This window comes from Rhinatrema bivittatum, chromosome 5, assembly GCF_901001135.1.
Source record: "Rhinatrema bivittatum chromosome 5, aRhiBiv1.1, whole genome shotgun sequence".
NCBI lineage: Eukaryota > Metazoa > Chordata > Amphibia > Gymnophiona > Rhinatrematidae > Rhinatrema > Rhinatrema bivittatum.
Genome location: NC_042619.1, coordinates 5935688 through 5962519, shown reverse-complemented (window position 1 = coordinate 5962519; position 26832 = coordinate 5935688). Strand labels below are relative to the sequence as shown.

The window sequence follows — 26832 nt, the reverse complement described above, 5'->3', positions numbered from 1 at the left end:
GTACTATTGCAATGTGTGGTTTTTGTAAAGTAATAATTTTGCAATTAGCACCGTGTGTTCATAAATTATACTCTTTGTGAAATACACAAAGAATGTATGTAAATATGAATGAGACGTATAAATGTGCATAAGAATTCAGTGGTGGGAACAAAGAGTAGGGGTGGGTGGAGGTAGATTTGTCTCTCCCAATGGAATAGGCCTTCTGCTGCCCCTGTACAAGACCTTGGGAGCAGGAGATTGAAGGTTTAAGAGTAGCCAACTCTGGTCCTCAAGAGCCACAAACAGATTCTGGTTTTCAGATTTCCATAATGCATGAGATAGATTTCTACACAGTGGAGACAGTGCATGCATATCTAGCCGGGCACATCCAGATCTTGCCTAAAATATTTGAAAGTAACATGCCACTTATTATGGGTCAGGAGAAATCCACTTTTTTTTCTAAAACTTGACTGTATCAGTTCCAATTTCATGTCAAGAGGAAGAATATTCCCCAGTGAAGGAGCATTGGTTGAAAATGCAGATGGCTTCTGTTACATAGGAGGACAGAATTGGCAGAGATGCCACAGCTGGCTGGATCAGAGACCAGAAAGATAATAGGCCAGATTGACAAATTAAAGAGTAGCAAGTCACCTGGACCGGATGGTATGCATCTTAAGGTACTTAAGGAACTAAAAAATGAAATTTCTGATCTATTAGTTAAAATTTGTAACCTATTATTAAAATCATCCATTGTATCTGGAGGATGCCCAATGTAACCCCAATATTTAAAAAGAGCTCCAGGGACGATTCAGGAAACCAGTGAGCCTGACTTCAGTGCCAGAAAAAATAGAGGAAACTATTCCAAAGATCAAGATTGTAGAGCATATAGAAAGACATGATGGAGCACAGTCAACATGGATTTACACAAGGGAAGTCTTGCCTAACAAATCTTCTTCATTATTTTGAAGGGGTTAATAAACATGTGGATAAAGGTGAACCGGTAGATGTAGTGTATTTGGATTTTCAGAAGTGTGGCAAAATAGTCAGACAGATGATGAAATGCTAAGAGAAATCAGGGAAGCAGTGCAGTAATAATGGGAGATTTCAATTACCCCAATATTGGCTGGGTAAATGTAACACCAGGACTTGTTAGACACAAATTTCCTGGATGTAATAAATGATTGCTTCATAGAGCAATTGGTTCAGGAACCAACAAGAGAGGGAGCTATTTTAGATTTAATTCTTAGTGGAGCACAGGATTTGGTGAGAGCGGTAACGATGGTGGGGCCACTTGGCAACAGTGATCATAACATGATCAAATTTAAACTAATAACTGGAAGGGGGACAATAAGTAAATCTGCAGCTCTAACACTAAACTTTCAAAAGGGAAACTTTGACAAAATGAGGAAAATAGAAAATAACTGAAAGGTGCAGCTGCAAAGGTTAAAAGTGTTCAACAGGCTTGGACATTGTTTAAAAATATAATCCTAGAGGCGCAGTCCATATGTATTCCACGCATTAAGAAAGGTGGAAGGACAGCAAAATGATTACCATCATGGTCAAAAGACGAGGTGAAAGAGGCTATTTTAGCCAAAAAAAATCCTTCAAAAATTGGAAGAATGATCCATCTGAAGAAAATAGGATAAAACATAAGCAAGGTCAAGTTAAGTGTAAAACATTGATAAGACAGGCGAAGAGAGAATTTGAATTGAAGTTGGCCATAGAGGCAAAACTCATAATACAAACTTTTTAAAATATATCCGAAGCAAGAAACCTGTGAGGGAGTCAGTTGGACCATTAGATGACTGAGTGGTTAAAGGGGCTCTTAGGGAAAATAAGGCTATTGCAGAAAGACTAAATGAATTCTTTGCTTCCGTGTTTACTAATGAGGATGTTGGGAAAATACCAGTTCCGGAGATGGTTTTCAAAGGTGATGAGTCAGACAAACTGAACCAAATCACTGTGAACCTGGAAGATATAGTAGGCCAGATTGACAAATTAAAGAGTAGCAAGTCACCTGGACCGGATGGTATGCATCTTAAGGTACTTAAGGAACTAAAAAATGAAATTTCTGATCTATTAGTTAAAATTTGTAACCTATTATTAAAATCATCCATTGTATCTGGAGGATGCCCAATGTAACCCCAATATTTAAAAAGGGCTCCAGGGACGATTCAGGAAACCAGTGAGCCTGACTTCAGTGCCAGAAAAAATAGAGGAAACTATTCCAAAAAAGAAAAAAAAAAGAAAAAAAGAAAAAAGAAAAAAAAGAAAGTCATGATGGAGCACAGTCAACATGGATTTACACAAGGGAAGTCTTGCCTAACAAATCTTCTTCATTATTTTGAAGGGGTTAATAAACATGTGGATAAAGGTGAACCGGTAGATGTAGTGTATTTGGATTTTCAGAAGGCATTTGACAAAGTCTCTCATGAGAGGCTTCTAAGAAAATTAAAAAGTCAGGGATAGGAGGCGATGTCCTTTCGTGGATTACAAACTGGTTAAAAGACAGGAAACAGAGAGTAGGTTTAAATGGTCAAATTTTCAGCGCAGATCTCAGCTATGCAGAGAGTTTGGGCCACTTTTGCTTCGATCTTGTGAAGTGGCAAATGCAGTTCACTCTGATTTATCCTGCGAAACCGAAGATATGATCTGATGAAGGGATCCATTGGTATGAATCAGTGCAAGCTGCCAAAGTTATTTTGCAATTACTACTGCCACAGGCTGCCGATGAGGGTGCAACATGAAAACGGTGGATGATCTAAGGTAGCTTGGCTGGTTATTCTTGGTTCCCTGTGTTTATATTAATGTGGATGTCAACTTCATGATTGCTATGCGCAAAAATATGGGATACTATCTCAGAAGAAAATGCATGATCATATTGATTAGGTCTATATATTGAACCTACAAGGTTTCCCAAATAATATAACCCATACAATAACATAGTGACCCTTAGGGTCAATGATAGATATTTGCATTTGAAAAGAAATGGATTCATGAATTAAAATGGCCACTCCATGACTGTGGGAGGAACCTGATGCAGCAAAAATCCAGTTAAAGCCCCACTTTTTAAGTTTAAGATGGTCAGATTGGGACATATGGGTTTCTTGCAATAGCATAATGGAACCTTTTATCCTATTTAAATGAGAGATAACCTTTTCACATTTAACAGGGGTTCCCAATCCTGCGCCGTTCCAGGAAATAAACCTAACTGAACTCCCCATCAGCACCCATTACTTGAGCTGTAGCCATAATACTCCAGTCATCGAAATACTCGGAGAGTGCGCCAGTAGTCCTAGGGGGAGATTTTAATAATGTGGTGGACTCGCAATTAGTCTATGGGAGCGCCATCCACAAACTCTATCTCTAAAGGTACCCTCTTTCTCTGTAATATCATGTGCCTTCTAGATAGCTGGAGGGTACTACATCCATGCTCTAAAGACTTTACTCACTATGCCAGAGCCAGTGACTCCAAATCCCAGTTAGATTATATGTTGATCTCTGAGACTTTATTCTCCCAGCTGACTGGAGAGGAGATCGAACCTGTGATCAGAAATCTATGGTATTTCTGACCACTGCCCGGTATCTTGTGCCTTGCAGGGACTGATTGTGGAAGGGGATTATTCTAATTGGAAAATGCCTCATTGGCTTATTCAAGATAAAGCCTTTCAACAATTCTTACTTTCTCGCTGGCAAGAATATGAGCAGAATAATGCCCAACTCAAGGGGGAGCCTGTTTTGTTCTGGGAAACTGCGAAGGTGGTTCTTCGAGGGGATATAATTAGCTAGGAAACGGGAGTAGGGATCTTTTGGAGCTTACTAAGCAATTGACTAGGCTAAAACAAGACATGAATGCTCAAACTTCTGAAGCAACTAGGCTTCTGTTTCTTTCTACTTGAAAATTGCTTAATGAACAGCTTGCACAAGAAACTACCTCCTCTTTGCTATCTTTGAAACATAAACTATTTTTGTTTGACAATCGCTCAGGTGAAATGTTAGCGAACTTAATGCGGGGGGACTGTAAGTCCATTTTTGTCTCAGGAATGCATTGGCAGAGGGGAGAACTGGCTACTATGACCCAGGGAATTAGTGACATTTTTACGGAATATTATGAATCCTTATAACGGCAGATAAGGAGGACCTATCAGTTAGGAACAATTTTTTGGACAGGGTCACTATTCCTTCTTTGACCCCTCAACAGCTGGAATACCTTAATAGACCTGTCCAGGGGCCGTAAATGTCATCAGTGATTAGGGAATTACACAATTTCAAAGTACCAGGGCCTGATGGGCTGCCAGCATATTTTTACAAGGCGCTGACCCCACTTATTCTTGACAGCTTCATGAACCTGTTTGAAGGGATGATTAGGGCCTGGAGCTATGCCAGTCACTTTAAAGATGGCACACATTATTGTTCTTCTGAAACCGGGGCAGGATCTTCAATTGGCCTCTTCGTACCATCCCATTTCATTACTGAATGTAGACATAAAGATCTATGCAAAATTATTGGCTAATAAATTATTGGGCATATTACCTTCCTTGATTTCCGAGGGTCAGGTGGGTTTTATTAAAGGGTACAGATCTAGCATAAATATTCACTGAATTCTTCTGTTGCTGGAACTATGTAATTGCAGTCATTTTGTGGATCCTGTACTGGTAGGGTTTGGTGCAGAAAAGGCCTTTGATAGGATCTCTTTGGGTTTTCTTAACCATGTCCTGAGGTTAATTGGGTTTTTAGGCTTTGTAAATCAGGTGATTGCGGTACTTCACAGTAATTCTTAACTAGGGGGACTAGACAGGGATGCCCTTTGTCTCCTTTATTGTTTATTTTAACTTTGGAGCCCCTGATAGCTAGCTTGAATAGCATTCTCCAAGAACGTTGTTCATCAGCACATTTCCCTTTTGGCCGCCTTCCTTTTTGCGGATGACATCCTTCATTTTATACCTCAAGCAAAGTGTTTGCTCCTGAAAGTCTTAGATGTCTTTAGAGAATACGAATTGCTTTTAGGTCTCAAATATTACCGATCTGTTTAAACTTTAACTTCACTTTCCCCCTTCCCGTGACCCCACCTTTCTATCTCTATCTCTATCTCTAGAGATAGCCTATCAACTTATTAGAGAGTATGCCGACTCTTAGGCACTTTAGTAACCTACATATTAAACCCCCATATGTATCCCTCTTGTTAAATCCCCACATGTATTCCGTTCTTCTCAGATACTAGATCCTCATCCTTCTACTGCTATGTAAGCAACTCAGAGAAGTTGTTAGTTCTTTTCTTTTCAGCTCACCATCTTACTATTTTATTTAAATAGTATTTTATCAGTTTTATTTAAGTATCCCTGATCCCAGTTCTATGTAACCCCTGTTCGATGTAATGTTTTTACAAATTTGTTTCGATGTAAACCGATGTGATATGTATACTTTCATTAACATCGGTATAGAAAAGTCTCAAATAAATAAATAAATTGAATTTAGAAAGATCAGAGGTTTTGGACATTTTGGGTCATCTTAAGGCAGATTGGGGATCTTTTCCTTTGAGGTGGGAGAAAGATCAAATTAAGTATTTAGGCATGGTATCAGGCTAATATCCCTACAGTTCTTCAAGACTTTCGACGTCGTACACAAGAATGGATGAATTTTCCATTATCATTAATGGGGAGAATAGCATTGCTTAAAATGTTTCTTCTCCCTAAGCTGTCATACCCCTACAAATGTTGCCGTTAGTACTATGCAACAAGGACGTAAAGACGTTCATGCCAATTTGCTCCAGGTTTGTTTGGAGGGAATGTAAGGCTAGAGGGTTTATAGCAAGATTGATGGTGCCCAAGGTAGAGGGAAGGTGGGGATTCCTAATATAAGCTATTACAATTTAGCTTGTTCGCTACGTGCTCTGGGAGATTGGCTGTTTGGTAGTACTTGCTTTGCAGATGGCGCAGCGGAGGCTAGTTTTGCTCACCCCTATGGCCTCAGCCAGGGTTAGAGATATACCAGATTATCTTGCTAGTAATATTTTAATAAAGTACTTGCAATATGGTTGGCGCTCAGTGAGGAGGTTGCTAATGCTAACGTGGAAATCTAAACCCTGGTTGCCTATTTCTGGGAACCCATAGTTTCAGACAGGCGAGTCCAACAAATTTTTCACTCACTTGTCCCAAATGGTCCAAGTGAGGTTTATTGACTTTATTGATCATCCAAATAGAAGGATGTTCTCCTTTCACTATTGTCAAGACACCTTTAACTTTTGAACGCAAGACGTTTTGCTTTATTTTCAGATTCAAAGCTTTATTTCCAAACAGATTCACATTGCGTCTCTGACCTATTCTTCAGGTCCCTTCCAGAGACTGCTCATGCTCTATAAAGTGAGGAAGCAGTACTAGCGAGTCTGTATAAGTATCTCCACTCAGTTACTAAGAACATAAGAATCTGCCATACTGGGTCAGACCAAGGGTCCATCAAGCCCAGCATCCTGTTTACAAAAGAGGCCAAACCAGGCCACAAGAACCTGGCAATTACCCAATCACTAAGAAGATCCCATGCTACTGATGCAATTAATAGCAGTGGCTATTCCCTAAATAAACTTGATTAATAGCAGTTAATAGACTTCTCTAAGAACTCATCAAAACTTTTTTAAACCCAGCTACACAAACTGCATTACCCACATCCCCTGGCAACAAATTCGAGTTTAATTGTGCATTGAGTGAAAAAGAATTTTCTCTGATTAGTTTTAAATGTGTTGCATGCTAACTTCATGGAGTGTCCCCTAGTCTTTCTATTATCCGAAAGAATAAATAACCGATTCACATTTACCCATTCCAGACCTCTCATGATTTTAAACACCACTATCATATCCCCCCTCAGCGTCTCTTCTCCAAGCTGAAAAGTCCTAAACTCTTTAGTCTTTCCTCATAGGGGAGTTGTTCCATCCCCTTTATCATTTTGGTTGCCCGTCTCTATATCTTCTCCATCGCAATTATATCTTTTTTGAGATGCGGCAACCAGAATTGTACACAGTATTTAAGGTGTGGTCTCACCATGGAGTGATATAGAGGCATTATGACATTTTCCGTTTTATTCACCATTCCCTTCCTAATACTTCCTAACATTCTGTTTGCTTTTTTGACTGCTCCAGCACACTGAGCCGTCGATTTCAATGTGTTATCCACTATGACACCTAGATCTCTTTCTTGGGTGGTAGCACCTAATATGGAACCTAACATTGTGTAACTACAGCAAAGATTATTTTTCCCTATATGCCTTGCCTTGCACTTATCCACATTAAATTTCATCTGCCATTTAGATGCCCAATTTTCCAGTCTCACAAGGTCCTCCTGCAATGTATCACAGTCTACTTGTGATTTAACTACTCTGAATAATTTTGTATCATCTACAAATTTGATTACCTCACTTGTCGTATTCCTTTCTAGATCATTTATAAATATATTGAAAAGCACCGGTCCTTGAGGCACTCCACTGTTTACCCTTTTCCACTGAGAAAATTGTCCTTTCCTAGCATGTAGCAGATGGAATCTTTACAAATGGGTATAGTGTGCTCGTGCTAGCAGTTGGAGATGGATCTGACGTCAGCACGTGGTACATATACCCCTGCAGAAAGTGCAGGCGCTCAGTAATTTCCGTCTCCAAAGCAGTTTGGAGCTACCTAACGCTCGCTGAGTGTTCTTCCAAATTCTAACGACTAAATTCATAGAAGAATCCTACCTGAAGACGAGCCCCGCACTCCTGCGGTGATACCCTCGGGTCCCTCCCCCAGTTGAGTTTCCCGAGGTGATTTCCGTGGTCCCTCGGAGGTAAGGGCCTCGGTCCGGTGGCCGAATCGCGGCAAGGACCTAGCCCCCTAGTGAGAAGGGCTCGGGCGCGGCATAGAGGCAGCCTCGGTCCCGATCCGTTCGCGGTGAGGACTTGGCCCCCAAGCGAGACGAGCTCGGGCGCGGCATAGAGGCAGCGGGTGCACTTCCTCAAGCGCGGCGATGAAGGTAATCGCCCTCTCCCCCCACAGCCGGAGACCGCCTGGGTCGCAGCCGGGAAGCGCCGAAGATCAGGTAAGGTGTACATCTTCCTTCACTGGTCTCCGAAGAGCGAGGATTAGCGGGGTCTGCCTACGTGGCAGCCCGCCATTTTGCCTGCCGGCTCGCCGTCGCCCTTTGCCCTGTTAGGGCGCACATTGAATTGATAGACGCACGTTGCTAGGCGCCTGTTGATGGGCGCACACTGTTAGGAGCACGTTGTTAGGCGCATGTTGATAGGCGCACACTGTTAGGCGCACGTTGTTAGGCGCACGTTGTTAGGCGCATGTTGTAAGGCACATGTTGTAAGGCACATATTGATAGGCGCACTTTGTTAGGCGCACGTTGATAGTGTTGATAAGTGCACGCGGTTCGGCGCACAGGGACAAGTGCGTATTCAAAGGCACGCATTTATAGGCGCATTTTATAGGGCGCATAGACCTAATAGACGCGATGGAGCGTAAGAGAGCTCAGGCGTCCACGGAACCGGCACCTCCTGAATCAGGCTTAAGAGCTCTAGGCCTCTGCTCAGCATGCCACCTCAGAGCCACACAGAGCGAGGAAGCAGACTCCCTATGTGCCCAATGTGAGGAGGCCCTGGGAGTTCCAGGTCAGGGTGGGTCCCAGCCCAGATTGATTGCCAGTTCCTCAGGGAACACCCCGGACCTAGCGGGCCGAGGTGAGCAGCCGGGGAACCCTAAAGACCTGGTGCCCCTGAGGCTGGACTCCGCTTCACTCTCCTGGGTGGAATTATTCAAAGGGATCCACGCCTTTGTCCAAATGCAGTCTGCTCCCCGAACGGACCCATAAGTACCGGATGACCCTGTCCCTGGACCCTCTAGGCCTAGGCACGGCCTCGCCACCTGGAAGCCCCACTTATGGGGATTCAGATTGCTCTGAGGAAGAAGGCGAGCTTCCCGAGCAGGGTGAACTTCCCTCGGGGATAGAGCCGCATCGAACCATGAGACGCTTCTTCCTTAGGGAGGATCTCCCAGACCTGGTCTCTCAATGCCTGTCAGAGCTGGCTATCCCGGGCCAAGGCACCCCAGGGGAACCTAGAATGAACCCCCTGCTAGAGGGCCTTCGTCAAACGGCTCACCATTTTCCCCTCCTTCAAGCAGCACAGCAGCTAATCGATCTGGAGTGGAATGCGCCGGAGGCCTCATTCAAAGGGGGTCGGGCCTTGTCTAGCATGTACCCACTGGACCCGGCAACTAAGGAACTGCTGGCGTGCCCCAAGGTAGACGCCATAGTTTGCGCAATTGTGAAGCGCACCACCATTCCAGTGGAGGGAGGGGCGGCCCTCAAGAATGCACATGACCGGCGCCTGGACGCCATTCTGAGACAAGCCTTTGAGGTGGCAGCCATGTCCCTGCGAATCGCGACCTGCTGCACCGTGGTGACGCGCTCCTGTTTATCACAAGCCAGGAACAACACCCCGGGAGAAGAAATGGAATCAGCTCTCTCATTCCTCACTGACGCCGCCTCCGACTTAGTTCGTACAGCAGCCAAGGGAGTGTCATCCTCAGTGGCAGCCAGGAGACAGCTCTGGCTACGAAACTGGTCGGCCGACTCATCCTCCAAGGCACTCCTCACAAGAATTCCCTTTAAGGGATCCCTCCTGTTCGGCAGCAACCTCGAGAACCTGGCTAACAAGTGGGGCGTCTCTGCGTTACCCCGTCTACCAGAAGACAGGTCAAGGAGGAACCAGCGCCCTCTTCCTAGGCCACCCAGAGGTAGAGGCTCTCAATACTTCATCCCCTACAGGACTCGCTACCAAGCACCTCGTTCTCAGACCAGGAGCCAGTCCTTTCGGATCAGGCACAACAAGAGGGGAACCGGCTCGGGTTCGGGTCCCGGCCACACCCCACAATGAGAATCAGCCGACCCATCTGGGGGAAGAAGCCATAGGGGGCAGGCTGACCCTATTCTACCACCGATGGGTCGAGACTACTTCGGACCAGTGGGTCTTTGCCATCATCCGAGAAGGGTATTACCTGGACTTTCTTCATCCCCCTCCGGACTTTCTTCATCCCCCTCCGGACAAGTTTCTTCATCCCCCTCCGGACAACCTTTTCTCCTCTACTCTCCTCAAGAGTCTTCGTCTGAATAATGAACAGAAATTCAACTTGTGAATAGTTAAAGAACCTTTTTTTCTAATGTTTATCTATCCTTATCTATTCTAAATTTTGTAAAGCCTGTTGCTACGTTACGTTACACTGTGAACCGAGGTGATGTTTTTAACGTGCCCCGGTATATAAAAAATTCTTAAATAAATAAATAAATAAATAAATAAATAAATAAATAAATAAATAAATAAATAAGTTTGTGGAATCTCCTTGTCCACCCCTCAAGAGGGTGGCACTGGAAGCTACCTTGCGGAGGCTCCTGTCCCTAAAAGCCATAATCCCAGTGCCTGCATGGGAGATAAATTCTGGGCATTACTCCATTTATTTCATCGTGCCCAAGAAGGGGGGCACCTTCAGGCCTGTCCTGGACCTCAAGTCAGTCAACCAGCACTTACGGGTCCCAAGTTTTCGCATGGAAACTCTGCGGTCAGTCCGAAGCGCAATACGGCCAAGGGAGTATCTCACATCCCTAGATCTATCAGAGGCCTACCTGCATATCCCAATTCATCGGGATCACCAGCACTACTTACGCTTCAAAGTCCTGCAACAACACTTTCAGTTCCGGGCATTACCCTTCGGGTTGGCCACCGCGCCACGGACCTTTTCCAAGGTCATAGTAGTGGTAGCGGCGTCGCTCAGGAGGGAAGGGATTCTTGTCTATCCCTATCTAGATGATTGGCTGATCCAGGCAAAGTCACCGGAGGAGAGCCACCGGGCAACCAACAGGGTTATATCTCTTCTGGAACACCTAGGATGGGTAGTCAACATGAACAAGAGTTCCCTACAGCCTTCACAGTCGCTGGAATACCTAGGAGTCCGATTCGACACCCAGGGAGACAAAGTCAGCCTGACCTCCAAGAGGAGATCAAAACTCCGGAATCATTTACAGACTCTGCTGAGCGCCACCCGGCCCACAGCTCGGGATTATCTACAGGTCCTCGGCCTAATGGCATCCACTCTGGAAGTAGTACCATGGGCACGGGCTCATATGAGACCGTTACAACGCGCCCTCCTATCTCGGTGGAGCCCACGATTACAGAACTACACCGTGCATCTACCTCTACCGGCCAGAGTACTGAATCAGTTACGGTGGTGGCTGCAGCCCGGCCACACGAGCCAGGGGTCAAAAATGTCCTCCCCAACCTGGACCCTGCTCACTACAGATGCCAGCCTGAGCGGCTGGGGAGCACACTGCGAAGAGCTAACCGCCCAAGGGCGGTGGAGCAAAGAAGAGTCGGGGTGGAACATCAACCGACTAGAGGCACGGGCAGTCAGATTAGCCTGCCTGAGATTTGCGCACAGACTTCAAAACAAGGCAGTCAGAGTGATGTCAGACAATGGCACCACGGTGGCATATATCAACCGACAGGGCGGAACCAGAAGTCGACAGGTATCCCTAGAAATAGCCCTCCTGATGGTTTGGGCGGAAGCAAATCTCCAGGACATCTCCGCCGTCCACATCGCCGGGAAGGACAACACCACAGCAGACTTCCTCAGCAGAGAAAGCCTAAACCCGGGGAAATGGCAACTGTCACCCACGCCCTTCCAGATGATTGTGGATCAGTGGGGGACTCCGGGCATGGACCTACTAGCGGACAGGTCCAAAGCTCAAGTACCCAGATACTTCAGTCGCAGACGAGATCCTCTATCCAACGGGATCAACGCCCTGGTGCAACCATGGCCTCAGGGGATCCTGCTATATGCCTTCCCCCATGGCCCCTGCTGGGCGCCATTATACACAAGATTCAGCGACACAGAGGCCTAGTTCTTCTGGTGGCCCCGGACTGGCCAAGAAGACCCTGGTATGCAGACATGAGAAGACTACTGGTACGCAGACATGAGAAGACTACTGGCAGGGGATCCCCTACCCCTGCCCCCTCACAGGGACCTGCTGAGACAAGGTCTCATCCTCCACTAGAATCCAGCTCAATTCTCTCTTACGGTCTGGCCATTGAGAGGGCTCAACTGAGGAAGAGGGGATACTCGGGGGCGGTAATAGATACACTCCTCCGAGCACGCAAGTTCTCCACATCACTAACTTATATAAGGATCTGGAGAGTGTTTGAAGCCTGGTGCGAAACTCGCAGCACCAACCCACATGCCGCTAAGATCCCCATCATTTTGGATTTCCTGCAAGATGGGCTTCAGAAGGGTCTATCCCTCAATTCAATCAAGGTTCAGGTGGCAGCGCTATCCTGCTACGGCCCCAGGAGTGACGGCAACAGCATTGCCACACATCCCGTTTCCTGAAAGGAGTCAAACACATTCGCCCACCACTGAAATGGCCAGTGCCCCTGTGGAACCTCAACCTAGTTTTGGACTTCCTGGCGGGACCCACCTTCAGACCCCTCCGGGGACTGTCCCTCCGGTTGTTAACCTTGAAGATGGTGTTCTTGCTGGCCGTATGCTCAGCACGCCGCATCTCAGAGCTAGAAGCGCTGTCCTGCCGCGATCCGTTTCTCAGAATCACCCCAGGGGCTATCCATCTTCGCACGGTTCCTTCCTTCTTACCCAAAGTGGTCTCCCACTTCCACCTCAACCAAACCATATCCTTGCCAACCATGGAAGGGTTGAAGAAATCGGAAACAGGTCGAATACTGCGTCATCTCGACATCGGCAGGCTGCTGTCCAGATACCTCGAAATGTCGGAAACAGTACGAAAGACGGACCACCTGTTCGTCCTTCACAGCGGGAAGAAGCAAGGAGCAGCGGCCTCACGGGCGACTATTGCTCACTGGATCAAGGAAGTTATCAAGGCGGCCTACGTAGATGCGGGAAAACCACCACCTCTATGGGTCAAGGCTCACTCTACCAGAGCACAAGCGGCCTCCTGGGCAGAAACTAGGATGCTGTCGCCTGCAGAGATATGTAAAGCGGCAACGTGGTCCTCCATCCATACCTTCTCCAGATTCTACCGTCTGGACGTTCAGGCCAGGGAGGACACAGCATTTGCAAGGGCAATCCTGCACAGACCTCGGGCAGCCTCCCACCCAGTCCGGGAGTAGCTTTTGTACATCCCATTTGTAATGAGTCCATCTGCTACACGCTAGGAAATGGTGAGATTACTTACCTGATAAGCTCGTTTTCCTTAGTGTATGCAGATGGACTCAGCATCCCGCCCGGCTGTCGATATATATGGGGTTTCACCGTTTCAAGGTAAGCCATGTTTCCTTACATAGGGCATCCACCCTACCGGGTGTCGACGCCTTCCGGTTAGGAACACTGGCGGTCTCCAGCTACTATCCATCGCTCAGGTTAATCAGGTTCAGTTAATCAATCGGTCAGTCACACATATATCCATAACAGCTTTTGCAAGGAAGATTACTGAGCGTCTGCACTTCCTGCAGGGGTATATGTACCACGTGCTGACGTCAGATCCGTCTCCAACTGCTAGCACGAGCACACTATACCCATTTGTAATGAGTCCATCTGCCTACACTAAGGAAAACGAGATTATCAGGTAAGTAATCTCACCAATTTAATCCTACTCTCTGTTTCCTGTCTTTTAGCCAGTTTGCAATCCACGAAAGGACATCAACTCCTATCCCATGACTTTTTACTTTTCCTAGAAGCCTCTCATGTGGGACTTTGTCAAACGCCTTCTCAAAATCCAAATACACTCACCTACCGGCTCACCTTTATCCACATGTTTATTAACTCCTTCAAAAAAGTGAAGCAGATTTGTGAGGCAAGACTTGCCCTGGGTAAAGCCATGCTGACTTTGTTCCATTAAACCATGTCTTTCTATATGTTCTGTGATTTTGATCTTTAGAACACTTTCCACTAATTTTCCCGGCACTGAAGACAGGCTCACTGGTCTATAGTTACCCAGATCGCCCCTGGAGCCCTTTTTAAATATTGGGTTTACATTAGCCACCCTCCAAGTACAATGGATGATTTTGATGATAGGTTACAAACTTTAACTAAGAGATCTGAAATTCCATTTTTTAATTCCTTCAGAGTTCTGTGGTATATACCAACAAGTCCAGGTGATGTACTTGTTGAGCTGGAGGTGGACCTTTGGCCTGGTGCAGGATTGGTATGGCCCTCAGGTCGGACCCAGAGACCGCCTGCCACCAGGAGGCAGAGCACAGGAGGAAAAAGAGGCTCGCTGGAGCTTCGCCAATAGCAACCCGGGGATTCCTCAGGTTGAGCCCTTGTCTTAGGTGGGCCTCGCAGGATCTCCTAGAGAGGAAGCGCAGGGGAGCGCCCACCATGAACAAAATATATATACTTGTGTGGCATGAGACTTTTAACCATGAGTAGATAAGTGTGCTGCTTGACATCCTATTAGCACCCAAGGCAGCATGGATTCACCAGGGAAGGTTCTGTCAGACAAATCTGATTTTTTTGATTGGGTAACTTAAGAATTTGATCAAGGAAGAGCACTTCATTTGGTCTACTAGGATTTCAGCAAAGCTTTTGATACGGTCCTGCATAAGAGGCTTGTGAATAGAATGAGAAGCTTGGGAGTGAGCGCCAAAGTGGTGACATGGATTACAAACTGATTGATGGATAGAAGACAGCATGTGATGGTGAGTGGAGCCTATTCTGAAGAGAGAATGGTGCTAAGCAGAGTGTCACAAGGATCAGTGTTGGTACCGGTCATGATCAATATCTTTGTGAGCGACATTGCGGAAGGGATTGAAGGCAAAGTTTGTCTATTTGTGGATGGTACTAAGATCTGCAACAGAGTGGTACGCCAAAAGGAGTAGAGAGAATGAGATGCAATTTAAGGAGGCTTGAACAGTCGTCAAAGATATGGCAACTGGGATTCAGTGCCAAGAAGTGCAGAGTCCTGCATCTGGGGTGTGATAATCCAAAAGAGCTCTATGTGATGGGGGATGAAGGGCTGTTGTGCACGGAACAAGAGAGGGCACTTGGGGTGATAGTGTCTGGCAATCTGAAGATGGCAAAGCAATTTGACAAGGCGATAGCTAAAGCCAGAAGAATGCTGGGCTGCATAGATTGAGGAATAATCAGTAAGGAAAAGGAGGTGATAATCCCCTTGTACAGGTCCTTGGTGAGGCCTCACTTGGAGTATTATGTTCAGTTCTGGAGACCGTATCCCAAAAGGGACAGAGAAGGCTAACAAAAATGGTGGGGATCTCCATCAAATGACTTATGAGAGGCTGAATGATCTAAATATGTATACCCTGGAGGAGAGGAGGTGTAGGGGAGATAGGATACAGACCTTCAGATACCTGAAAGGTTTGAATGATGCACAGTCGACAAACCTTTTCCATTGGAAAGAAATCAATAGAACTAGTGGGCATGTAATGGAACTCCAGGGAGGAAGAACCAATGTCAGGAAATATTTCTTCACAGGGGGTGGTGAATGCCTGGAATGCCCTTTCGGAGGAGGTGATGAAGAAAAGGGCATGGAATAAACACTGTGGATCACTAAAGGCTAGAGGGTGGAAATGAAGAAAAGAGTGCATGGGGGTAATTTGCTGGTGTGGCAGTTACTACCCTTAACCAATAAGCTTGATAATTCTGATGCAACTCCAATATTGATCTCTGCTTCAATGGTAGGGAGGAAAGAGGAAAAGGGAATTAGACAGAAGATGGAAATGAAGAAAAGATTACATGGGTGTAACTTGCTGGTACAGCGGTTACTACCCTTAAACGAATAAGCCTTCATATTGTTGATGCAACTCCATCATTCTCTCTGCTTCAACGGCAAGCGGTGATGGGAAATTGGTCTCAAACAGCAACCAACAAGATCCCTGGCTTGATGATATAGGAGGCTGTTAGATATGAGGGGAATTGTATGGCATGGCAGATGCTGCCATGAGCTTGCTGGGCAGACTGGTTGGACCGTTTGGGACTTTTCTGCCTTCATATCTATGTTTCTGTGTACATAGTCATATAGAAATGTATATTCTTATAATCTAATAAACCTGTGTACAGTTGTACATTCTGCCAGCTGTGCTCACAGTCCCATTTGTTTGTCCTGGGGTGAAGGGACTGAAATCCCACCCACTAACATTTTCCTCCCCAGCAGGAGGCACCAGGCGCCAAGAACGTGAGGGCTGACATGAAGATTGACGGAGCTCCCACCAGGTCAGGGGGCGTTACACTGGTTTTTCCCCATTGTGACGATTCCTCTAGGAAAAATGTGCGAGCGAAAATCTAGCAAAGCATCTGCGTGCAGGAACTGCTGTGGTTAGGCCAAGGAACGTTTACCCCTGCAAAGCTTTGAGGACCCCGGCGGTCCCTTCTTCAGCAATGGGAAATAAGGTGTCCCACAGAATGCCTGACGTGGGGACAAGGGGGTCAGGTGACTCCATGTCACTGCAGTCCTCGTCTACACTTTGTCAACATGGGGGGACAATTTTAAAAAACTATTTCTGTGAGTAAATCTGTGAAATCAGCCTCCTGAAAACGGTTCTCCCTCACGTTGTGCCACACCACGCGTCCTTTTACCCACATAGAGAGAAGGTCTTCCATGGAAAAAGCTGGTGCAGACGTCCACATGCACAGCAAGCTTTACAGGGAACGTACACACATGCTTCCTCTTTCAATCTCAGAAAACAGTACCCATGGATTTCTTCTGGTGTGCAGAGTAGCCCCTGATTTATTAACCATATGGGAACTCCTAATGTTTGATTTAATGTATTTTAACAGTATTTATTTATCTGGTATAATGCCAGGTTTCGCTATACAATAAACTACACTGTCATTAAACCAACATTTCATAAGCAAACAGTATTCAGGTGGGGACTAAGAAAGCCAATATTATACCAGCCGAACCCAACCCCCAGATCAAATCAACGAGCTCTCCCCCAGCAACCAAGGAGGAGCTTCCATAGATGGGGTCCTGTTAACAAGATTCCCAGAGTAGCAGCCCTTGTGAGGAGAGCGGTGAGTCCAGACCCAGCGGGAGACCTCTCCTCTCGGTCACTGCCCGGGGCCTCCTATCACAACAAGGACAACACTGCCTGCCCAAGACTGGACGGGCAATGCATTTGTGTACCACACCCCTCTCATTAGCACATTAATCACTTGTAACCTTCATCAACACTCCCGTTTCTTTCCTCCTCAGGCTCCAGAGCTTGCACAAAGTCAGCGCTGCAGCAGAATGCGCCAATATTTATTTATTTAAGTTTTATATACCGAAATTCTTGTAAAAGGTTACAAATCAGTTCGGTTTAGGCCTGCAACTAGGCCTTCCTTTCATCCCTTATGGCTCCCTTCTTGACACATCCACTGCCATCAAATTTCATCTCCTATTCCCCCGGCCCCCTGACCTATGTTCCTTGTTTCTCCCACGTAAGCCTTATCCCTTCTGCCTCTAAGCTAGATCCCTTCTCTCTCCTGGGCCTCTAATCCTCCTTCTCACCCCCAGCTTCCTATACCCCCTCTCTCAAATATCATCCTCCTATCCCCTTTTCTCTCCCATCTAAGCCTCCTATCCTCCTCTCTCACCCCAAGCCTCTTATACCCCCTCTCTCAAATATAATCCTCCTAACCCCTTTTCTCTCCCATCTAAGCCTCCTATCCTCCTCTCTCATCCCAGGCCTCCCTTTCACCATATTTGTTTATTTATTTAACAAATGTGAATCCGCAAAGCAAGGCAATGTCCTCCTTGTTAACCAAGTTGCAAGTTATAAATCCACCTCATAGAGTATAGAGGGGACCCTCTGGTGTAATGTAGGCCATAGCGTTCTGGACCATCTGTAGGGGTTTGGTGGAGTTCACAGGGAGACCCAGAAGAAGGGAGTTGCAGTAATAAATTTTAGACAGGATGATGGATTGGAGCACCAAGCGGAAGTCTCGGAGGTGAAGGAGAGGTTTCAGTTTTCTTAGTACCTGCAGTTTGAAATAGCATTCTTTGGTGGTGTTATTTACGAATTTTTTTAAGTTAAGCTGGTTGTCAAGCAGAACGCCTAGGTCCCTCACATATAGTGAGTGATTAACAGATGCTTTGGCTAGTTGGGAAGAACTAGGTGAGTTGAGAAGAACGGTGTTGTTGACCTGAGATATGAGAAGAATCTCCGTCTTATTGGAATTGAGGATGAGGTTGAGGCTGGTGAGGAGTAGGTTGATTGACTGAAGGCAGCTATTCCAATGGGACCATGTTTTTTGAAGAGAATCCGTAATTAGGATGAGAATCTGGATGTCGTCCGCATAGAGGTAGTGAGTTAACTTTAGGTTAGAGAATAAATGACAAAGCGGGAGAAGGTAGATGTTGAATAGGGTAGGTGAGAGGGATGATCCCTGGGGGACTCCCAGGTTGGATCTGACTGGGTGTGATTCTTTATTGTTGATCCTAACCTTGAAGAACCTGTTTTCAAGGAAGAATTTGAACCAATTGAGTGCCGTTCCCTTGATGCCAATGTCTGCAAGTCGCTCTAATAAGATAGTGTGGTTCACGGTTTCGAAGGCCGCAGACAGGATAGTGTCCGAGAAAGATGTTAGTAGTCATTCCGTGTTTAGCGCTTTGTGGAAGCCAAACTGTGTTGGGGTGAGAATATTATTTTCTTCCAAGTAATCAGAAAGTTGCTTGTTTACAAATTTTTCCATGAGTTTGGCGATCATCGGCAAATTCGCTATGGGGCGGAAGTTGGCTGGGTCCGATGGTGATAGGTTGGTTTTTTTTAAACGAGGTTTAAACATCGCAAGCTTTAGTTGGTCTGGGACTAGCCCCTGAGCAAGGGAGCAATTTATGACGTCTGCTATAGGCTTAGCAATAATATTCGGAATGGTGAAGAGCAGGTTGGGTGGTATGGGGTCTGACGGGTGTGAGGAGGGTTTAAGTTTCTTGAGAATGTTTTCTATTTCTAGTGAAGACATAGACTCAAAGGAATTTAGTGATACATTAAGTTGAGAACAGGTGTTGAGTGTGAGAGGCGGCTGGTAGGGATGTGAATCGTTTTTTGACGATTTAAAAAACATCGTCCGATATTTTTTTAAATCGTCAAAAATCATTAGAGTGCGCAATACAAAATTCCCCCGATTTATCGTGAAAAATCATTAATGGAGTTAGTGTCCACTAACAGGAGTTATTTGGGGGGAGGGCGGGAAAACCGGCACACCAAAACTCCTCCTAAACCCACCCCGACCCTTTAAAACTAATCCCTTACCTTCCCCCACCCTCCCAAACCCCCCCAAAACCTTTTAGAAATACCTGGTGATCTACTGGGAGTCCCGGGAGCGATCTCCCACTCTCGGGCCGTCGGCTGCCATTAATAAAAATGGCGCCGATGGCCCAATAAAAAAAACCCCACTCGACCCTTTACAAATGACCCCTTTGCTTCCCCCACCCTCCTGAACCCCCTCCCCCCCCAAAACCTTTTACATGTACCTGGTGGTCTAGCGGGGGGTCTGGGAGCCATCCCCTGCACTCATACCCTCGGTGCTGGACTGGTTTCAAAATGGCGCCAATCGCCTTTGGCCTCACTATGTCACGGGGACCGACGGTCGGCCCCTGTGACATAGTGAGGGCAAAGGCGATCGGCGCCATTTTGAACACTGGCAGTCGATCGCCTTTGCCCTCACTATGTCACAGGGGCCGACCGTCGGTCCCTGTGACATAGTGAGGGCAAAGGCAATCGGCGCCATTTTAAGTACTGGCATCTGACAGCCGGAGTGCAGGAGGTCGCTCCCGGACCCCTGCTGGACTTTTGACAAGTCTTGTGGGGGTCAGGAGGGTCCCCCAAGACTTGCCAAAAGTCCCTGGGGGTCCAGCGGGGGTCCAGGAGCAATCTCCTTCACTCGGGCCGTCGGCTGCCAGTAAGCAAAATGGCGCCGATAGCCTTTGCCCTTACTATGTCACAGGGGCTACCGGTGCCATTGGTCAGCTCCTGTCACATGGTAGGAGCACAAGATGGCGCCGACGGCCATGTGACAGGGGCTGACCAATGGCACCAGTAGCCCCTGTGACATAGTAGGTCAAAGGCTATCGGCGCCATTTGATACCGGCACCGAGGGTATGAGTGCAGGGGATGGCTCCCGGACCCCCCCCACTAGACCACCAGGTACATATAAAAGGTTTTGGGGGGGTTCGGGAGGGTGGGGGAAGCTAAGGGGTCAATTTTAAAGGGTCAGGGTGTTTTTTTTTTTTATCTGCTCGGGCCTCACTAAACACAATTAGCGATGTGAATCGGAATCGGAACCGATTCCGATTCACATCTTTACGGATCAGATTTTTTTCTCCCTCCAGCCGAACCCGATCGTTAAAACGATCGGGCACACGATTCACATTCCTAGCGGCTGGTGGATGGACGCCGTGAGGGGCGCGATGTTGCGGTCCCGGGCCGTGCCCCGGTCCCTCCGCCTACCTCGGGGGTGGCCCGGGCCGTTTCGAGCCTTCCCCAGGTCGTTTCCACCAAGCCCTGGGCCTGCAGCCCTTCCAGCGCGTCTCTCCCTCCTCGGGAGAGATGCCGACGCTCCGGCACAGCTGGCCCCGCCCCCTGACGCGCGCGGGGAGGAGCCCCATTTAAAGGGGCCAGCGCGGGAAAACCTCTGCTGGACGGAAGATGACGTCAGATGCCCTCAGGGTACAAGTACCCTGCAACTAGCTCTCTTCTGTGCCTTGCAACAAGGTTCCTGGTCTTCGGCCTGTTGTAGCAGCACTCCTGGTTCTCTCTTCGTCCCGCTTCTGCCTTGCCCTCCTCGCTGGATTGCTTCTTTTGGACTTCGACCCCTGGATTGGCTCTGGACCGCTCGCTGGACTTCGACCCCTGGATTGGCTTTGAACCTCTCGCTGGACTTCGACCCCTGGATTGGCTTTGGACCGCTCTCTGGACACTGACCCCTGGATTGGCTGCGGACCACTCTTTGTCGCCTAAGTCCCAGCGGCCGTGTCCCTACGGGCCCCTCCTGGGGGGACTTTAGCTTCCAGGGTGAATCTCGAAAAGTCCCAGGGGCTGGACTCCTAAGGGCTCCTCCCGGGGGAGTACCGGTCTCCAGGGTGAAGACTTTTCGACTACCGGGGTCCAACATCTGCCTTCCTCTCAGTGAGTGCAGAGTTCTTGGTCGCATAGGACTCCTCCGTGGTCCACCATCTCAAAGCACTCCGGCTTTCCAAACCGCCTCCTGGTTGGGACACTTGCTGCAGACCTCACAGCACACCATCCTCTGTCCCAACCGGCCCAAGGGTCCACGAGATAACACGCAATAAGGATGGCAATTTTTTTCTCAGAGTATCCGGCCAATTCCTTGGCTTTACTAGAGGCTTGGTCATCTGGAATGAGAGGTGTGGACGGTTTGGTGAGGGCTGAAATGTATGAAAACAGTGCTTTGGAGTCAAATATGAAGTGATGTATGTTTTTTGAGAAAAAGTCTTTCTTTGTTCTGTGGATGGCGTTCCTGTAGGCATTTAGGAGGGATTTGTAGGCGACCAGGGGTGTGGTGGAGGGTTTTTTTCTCCATCTATGTTCTTTACTTAAGGGACTTCAGTTCTGGTGTAAACCATGGTTTCCTGTTGTCCTGAGCAGGATGTAGTGTTTTGGAGATCGTTGGGCAGGTTCGTTCGGCTACTTTGCTGGTGATGTTGATCCAAGATGAGGTTGCTGTGTCGGCATCAGAAAGGTCGAGTTGGACAAGTTCCTTGGAGAGCTGCGTACTAAGGAGTTCTATGGAACAGGGTTTCCTGAATGTAACAGAGGTTTTGGGGAAGGAATGGGGTGGGTGTTCCTTAATCTCTAGGACCGTGGAGATGATCTGATGATCTGACCAGAGGACCGGAGAGCATATTGGGTTGGCAGATAGAGCGATGCCCTCATTTATAAAGATGAGGTCCAAAGTGTGGCCCCACTTTGTGGGTCGGGCTGTAAACAATTTGTCTGAATCCCATGTGGCTGAGTGCGGAGAGTAGAGTTTCGCAGTTCGAGGAGTGTGGCGAGGCGTCCACATGCAAGTTAAAGTCTCCCATCAAGATAGCTGGTTTGTCCGCATTGAAGTGTTTCGCGATGAATTCAATAACTGGAGAAGGGTCGGATTCTAGTTTACCTGGAGGTGCGTAAATTTGAAGAAAATTTGATTTGAAGAAGGCTAATTCCAGATTGGCTGTAGCATTTGAGAGAATCAGGCTTAGGCCTAACCCTTTTTTTTGCCGCTAAGAGCAGCCCTCCTCTTTTTTTGAGTCTGGGTATTGAGAGAAGGTCGTATAATTGAGTGGGGAGCTGATTTATTAACGCTGTATCCGTGGGTTTCAACCAGGTTTCTGTGATTGCACAGATGTCTGGTTTAGTTTCTAACAGGCAGTCATTAAGGATGCGAGGTTTTTTTGGAGATGGATTGGGCGTTGAATAGAGTTAGTGAGAAGAGTGAGAGGCCGAGTATTTGTGTGATCGGCGAAATCATGATGGGAATAAGTCCTTGTTGTCGGAGGGGAGGGAGAGCAAGGGATTTAGGCCTACTGGCAAAGTGATTGCTGATTATGGGGATTGCAAAGGAGCACATCCTGGGGAAATGAGAGAAGTGGGAGGAATTGATCGGGCAAGAATAGCTGCTAAGGTGTGGGCAGGAGCAGGCGATGGCCAGTGAAGGGCAGGGGGTAGAGCCGGACTGTGCCGGGTTGACCAGCCTCAAATTGAAGTATAGAGTTCAAGGTTGCACGAAGGGGCTGCACGAAGAGGCACACAAAGCGATCAACTTCACACAGGTACAAACGTTGTTACGACATTACACAATCGGCACATTAACTTACCATGTCCTTGTCTGTTCTGTTTCTGTTCAAGTTTTACATATGATTTTCCTTTTTTTGTGGTACCTTTCACATCACAAGATTTTTATATAAAAAATATTAAAAAATTGTATCTATATAAAAAAATGTGTTTTAAATGTTTTTAATGTATTTATGTATGTCCTATCGTATTTTTACTTTTATTTATATTATCTATTTATTGTTTTTAGCCCCTGAGGCAGCCCCAAGCGGGGCGAAACTCGGCCTGAGTCGGGCATTTGTATGAATTCATGTCTCCATTCAAATAAAGTTTACACTTGGACTATCTTGGCGTCTTATCGTACCGGTTTACATCAAAACAGGGGAAAAACCAGAGAAAATGAAAATAAATTACATAAAACAGGGGTGATGAAGTCGGAAAAACTTAGAAGGTAAATTTAGATTAACTTAGGGATAGAAACAAGGAACATAAACTCAGTAAGGAGAAAGGTTAACGTTAACAAGGAAATTAGTATAAACAAGGATTGGAGTTTAGCGTTATACATTAATATTCAGATGGCATTAACAATTTTATTTATTTATTTATTTATTTGCTTTTATATACCGACATTTGTTGGGGTACATCACATCGGTTCACATTATAACAGGATAATAGCATGACGGAAGTTGTACCATTTTTACATTGTAACATTAAAACATGCGTAGGAACAGTTTAACAATGAAACATAGGTTAACAGTTTAACAATGAAACATAGTGGAACGTAGGGACAGTATATGTACATAGTAACAATTGAGGAATGAATTAAATCACATAGATAATTAAACGTGCATACTGAATTGAAATTAAATCAATAAGGAATTAATAAATCAGCTCAAATAACAGCGTGATAGAGTGGAAACCAATCTTATGGGAGAAAAAGGGTTCAAGGGGGGAGAAATGGGGCAGGAGGGGGGAGAAAGGTCAGGACGGGGGACGGGTGGATCGAGGATCAAGATCAGGGGGTGAGGAACAAGCAGGGTGGGGAAATTGTTACATGTTCACAGCATGAGTATCCTAAGAATAAGAGAAAAGGTTCTGAAAGGTCACCTACTGCAGTCTGACGTTGGTGGTACTGATACTGCTCCAGAGTGATTATATATTTGGAGTATCTTTTTCTGTTACTTCCATTAGGGTTCTGTTGGCTTTCAGTTAGTTGAGGAGGGGAGAGTGGGCTGGGAAGAGTGGTGGGAGGGGTGGTGCCTTTGTCACTCTCATCCCAGATTCATATTTGTTTCTTTTGCAGTGGTATTAGCAAAAAATGTATCATATTGTTTTGATTTCATCTGCCCACTCTATGTAACTTTGTTCTTCCTATTTTTACCTACGGTTCTGGTTACAGTTCCCCCTTTCGATGTAAACCGATCTGATATGGTCCTCAACCATGAAGGTCGGTATAGAAAAGTGCTAAATAAATAAATAAATGTTACCTGTGCCTGGGATGTTCATCTGCTGCTGTTTACCTGTTTCTTTGGTAAAACTGAATAAAGATATCATGCAAAAAAAAAAAAAAATTGGAAAGGACAGGACCCTGCCTACACAGAATGGGAGACCATTGAGGTGGTTCTGGTAATTCTTACAGATCCACTGCTGCTCCTAGCAGAATCAGTGCCTGCTTGGCCCGGGCAGCCATTCTGAATGGGGGTACCAGGCTTCCAGGATTTCCTGCACAGCAGTCACCCTTGAATAGAGAACATATCTGGTAACCTTAGCCCAGATATCCGCCCGGCTAACTCCAATAAATAACCTGCAGAGCTGGCCAGAATATATCTTCTGCTGCATGAGAGCTGAATATTTTTAGATTGCTTCATGAGCCCGGGGAGCTTTGCTAACTCAATGCCAGAGAAATCCCTGAAGTTAGCTCGCCGGTGACCCATCACACTAGCTGCAAGACCACCTCTTAGCTGGATTTGCTAATGTAACCTCCATTGACTGCATTTTCGCAGTGAGTGTCTCTTTAAGAAGCCTTGAGAGAGAGAAGGGCACAGAGCATGCTCAGTTGGGATGCTGTGGCTTACAGCGGCCATGATTAAGGGCAACGCGCATGCTTGGTAGTGGGAGAAGTTACAGGTGGATTAGCAGTCGGAGGGTGGGGTTTGCTCAGTCCTGCACAGACCCCCGAGCAGGCAGCGGACCTGGGCTACCATGTGGGCCAGTGGGAATCCGCGTGGGCTGCAGGATTCACGCGCTGGAAACCTTCCTTTCAGATGCATTAATGGGCTCCTAAAGAAGCAGATCCCTTCGGGAACCGGACCCCTAGCAAGGAGGAAAGCCGCACGTGACAAGGAGCCTGAACTCTAAGGAAACGAACCCAGCCATCAGGAAATTCTGTTGCTTTCCAAGTTACAAAAGCAATGAGAACACGATCCTTTGCATTCTGTAAATGAATGGCTGATTTTAATATTATTTTCATGCCTGATGAAGAAACAACTTTCTTTTTTAAGTGTAAGTAATGGCAATAAAGCTGTAGCTTTGCTTAAAACAAACAACTGTTTCTCCATCTCTGGGGTTAAGTGGTTATCAAAGGGAAAATGAGGATAATCTGACCCCTGAAGAGCCTGGAGCCTGCCTCCCTCTGCTTTCTGTTTTCTATTATTATTTTTCACAGCTGTTGGATTGCCCGGCCCTGCCCAGGGTTGGTGCAGCTGCTTCCTAGTGCTGCACCCCCCATTTAACCAGAAGCTCGCCCTGCTACCTGTCATCCTATGCACTACATGCCAGGAGCTCGGCCATGCGCCCTGCTACCTGTCATCCTATGCACTACATGCCAGGAGCTCAGCCATGCGCCCTGCTACCTGTCATCCCATGCAGCACATGCCAGGAGCTCAGCCATGCGCCCTGCTACCTGTCATCCCATGCAGCACATGCCAGGAGCTCGGCCATGCGCCCTGCTACCTGTCATCCCATGCAGCACATGCCAGGAGCTCAGCCATGCGCCCTGCTACCTGTCATCCCATGCAGCACATGCCAGGAGCTCAGCCATGCGCCCTGCTACCTGTCATCCCATGCAGCACATGCCAGGAGCTCAGCCATGCGCCCTGCTACCTGTCATCCCATGCAGCACATGTCAGGAGCTCGTCCATGCGCCCTGCTACCTGTCATCCCATGCAGCACATGCCAGGAGCTCAGCCATGCGCCCTGCTACCTGTCATCCCATGCAGCACATGCCAGGAGCTCGGCCATGCGCCCTGCTACCTGTCATCCCATGCAGCACATGCCAGGAGCTTGGCCATGCGCCCTGCTACCTGTCATCCCATGCAGCACATGCCAGGAGCTCGGCCATGCGCCCTGCTACCTGTCATCCTATGCACTACATGCCAGGAGCTCAGCCATGCGCCCTGCTACCTGTCATCCCATGCAGCACATGCCAGGAGCTCGGCCATGCGCCCTGCTACCTGTCATCCCATGCAGCACATGCCAGGAGCTTGGCCATGCGCCCTGCTACCTGTCATCCCATGCAGCACATACCAGGAGCTCGGCCATGCGCCCTGCTACCTGTCATCCTATGCACTACATGCCAGGAGCTCGGCCATGCGGCTCACCTTGATGGCCTCGGAGAAAGGAATGAGCTGGGTGCACTTGGTCGCCGTCTCAGATGCTGTTGGAGGATGAGCTTCTCCTCGGGGAAGGCTGTAATTCCTTTGCTTCTGCTTGAACTGATGGGGGAAGCTGTGGTGGTGCCGAGCAAGCTTCTGCCAGCCCCTGGTGACTGCAGGAAAGGGTTGCCACTGTCATGAATTGCAAAACACGTTTCGTAAGCATTGGGAGGGTCCAGGCTAAGTCACATCCCGGTTCGGGCCCAAGGGGGAAGGGATTTGGCCCCCTTGCCACGCAGCTATCGGATTTCATTCTTTGCATTTCAAGGCAGAGAGCCAGAATCCGATCACATCTCAGCCCGAGCGAGGAGGCGTGCCTCAGCTTTGTTCAGCACCAGGCATGGCCACCTCCCTCAGCCCCAAGCTTCCTTCCTGGGTAATAATTGTAGATTTTTTTTTTCTATTTGCCAGGAGGCCCCGATCTCTATTTTTGTAG

The 26832-nt window shown here is 47.2% G+C and overlaps 1 protein-coding gene across 1 annotated transcript in view; it reads right to left on the bottom strand.

The window, feature by feature from the left end:
• Positions 1–26608, bottom strand: part of LOC115091752 (ecto-ADP-ribosyltransferase 5-like) — a 98731-nt gene extending 72123 nt beyond the window's left edge. Inside the window, exon 1 of the mRNA XM_029601929.1 lies at positions 26343–26608. The gene's annotated coding sequence lies outside the window, so the exon portion shown is untranslated. The remainder of the gene's footprint in view (positions 1–26342) is intronic.
• Positions 26609–26832: the final 224 nt, after the last annotated feature.